General features: G+C 39.8%; 1 protein-coding gene across 1 annotated transcript in view; it reads left to right on the forward strand.

Moving 5' to 3' along the window:
- The window catches only part of LOC101864111 (peroxidase-like protein 3), a gene marked incomplete at its 5' end in the record, with an annotated part of 13,016 nt that overhangs the window by 1,140 nt on the left and 9,521 nt on the right, over nucleotides 1-2,355 (forward strand).

The following is a 2,355-nucleotide window of genomic DNA, read 5'->3' on the forward strand; positions in this document are numbered from 1 at the left end:
TTGAATCTGGAGCGAGATTGGGGTACTGAGCAACATGTTTTACAGCGCTAACTCTGCAGTTTAATCATATTTTGAATCTGGAGCGAGATTGGGGTACTGAGCAACATGTTTTACAGCGCTAACTCTGCAGTTTAATCATATTTTGAATCTGGAGCGAGATTGGGGTACTGAGCAACATGTTTTACAGCGTTAACGACTCTATTTAGCCAAAATGAGAACCGGATGCGAGCTTAAGTGTACTATTTGTTTTACAGTACTAATGACACAATTTGGCCTTGTTGAGAATCTGGTGCCAGCTTAGGGTATTGAGAACTAGTTTTACATCACTAACGATACAATTTAGTCATGTTAAAAATCTCATACCAGCTTACGTTTACTATGTTCTACATTAATAATAATAATAATTGCATTTATATAGCGCATATCCATGCTCAAGAGCATGCTCTATGCCCTTTACAACTATCATTACCCCAGCAGACCCTCGCTGAGAACACTAGGAAACATTCTCAGCTTCCGCGGAAGCATACAGTGCAAGCTGCGGATTTCACGCGCTCAAACACTATCAAACTGACAAGATCGTTAGCTGGGTACCCATTTCCACCTGGGTAAAGTGAGGAAAATTTGTGCAAAGTGCCTTTCCCAAGGACACAACGTTCGAACCCACGACCTTACAGTTGCGAGTCCAAGAGCCTAACCACTAGGCCAGCGACGCCCCACTAACGATACAATTTAGTCAAGTTGAAAATCTCATACCAGCTTTCATTTACATGTTTTACAGCACTAATGACACGATTTAATCATGTTAATTAAGATTCTGGTGTGAGCTTAGGGTATTGAGAACTTGTTTTACAGCGCTAACAATACAATTTAGTCAGGTTAAAAATCTCAAACAAGCCTACCTGTGCAATTTTATTTTCCAGCCGTTATGATACAATTTAGTCATATTGAGAATCTGGTCACGGCTTACATGTACTCTTTGTTTTACTGCGCCAACAACACAATTTAGCCAAGACGAGAATCGGGAGCCAGCTTACGTGTACTATTTGTACGTGTACTATTTGTACGTGCACTATTTGTACGTGTACGTGCACTATTTGTACGTGTATTATTTGTACGTGTACGTGCACTATTTGTACGTGCACTATTTGTACGTGTACGTGCACTATCTGTACGTGTAGTATTTGTACGTGTACATGCACTATTTGTACATGCACTATTTGTACGTGTACGTGCACTATTTGTATGTGTACTGTTTGTACGTGCACTATTTGTACGTGCACTATTTGTATGTGCACTATTTGTACGTGTACGTGCACTATTTGTACGTGTACTGTTTGTATGTGTACGTGCACTATTTGTACGTGTACGTGCACTATTTGTACGTGTACGTGTACTATTTGTATGTGTACTGTTTGTACGTGCACTATTTGTACGTGCACTATTTGTATGTGCACTATTTGTACGTGTACGTGCACTATTTGTACGTGTACTGTTTGTACGTGTACGTGCACTATTTGTACGTGTACTATTTGTACGTGTACTGTTTGTACGTGTACGTGCACTATTTGTACGTGTACGTGCACTATTTGTACGTGCACTATTTGTACGTGTACGTGCACTATCTGTACGTGTAGTATTTGTACGTGTACATGCACTATTTGTACATGCACTATTTGTACGTGTACGTGCACTATTTGTATGTGTACTGTTTGTACGTGCACTATTTGTACGTGCACTATTTGTATGTGCACTATTTGTACGTGTACGTGCACTATTTGTACGTGTACTGTTTGTATGTGTACGTGCACTATTTGTACGTGTACGTGCACTATTTGTACGTGTACGTGTACTATTTGTATGTGTACTGTTTGTACGTGCACTATTTGTACGTGCACTATTTGTATGTGCACTATTTGTACGTGTACGTGCACTATTTGTACGTGTACTGTTTGTATGTGTACGTGCACTATTTGTACGTGTACGTGCACTATTTGTACGTGTACGTGTACTATTTGTATGTGTACTGTTTGTACGTGCACTATTTGTACGTGCACTATTTGTATGTGCACTATTTGTACGTGTACGTGCACTATTTGTACGTGTACTGTTTGTACGTGTACGTGCACTATTTGTACGTGTACTGTTTGTACGTGTACGTGCACTATTTGTACGTGTACGTGCACTATTTGTACGTGCACTATTTGTACGTGTACGTGCACTATCTGTACGTGTAGTATTTGTACGTGTACATGCACTATTTGTACATGCACTATTTGTACGTGTACGTGCACTATTTGTATGTGTACTGTTTGTACGTGCACTATTTGTACGTGCACTATTTGTATGTGCACTATT

The sequence above is a fragment of the Aplysia californica genome, unplaced genomic scaffold, assembly GCF_000002075.1.
Source record: "Aplysia californica isolate F4 #8 unplaced genomic scaffold, AplCal3.0 scaffold01108, whole genome shotgun sequence".
NCBI classification, from domain to species: domain Eukaryota; kingdom Metazoa; phylum Mollusca; class Gastropoda; order Aplysiida; family Aplysiidae; genus Aplysia; species Aplysia californica.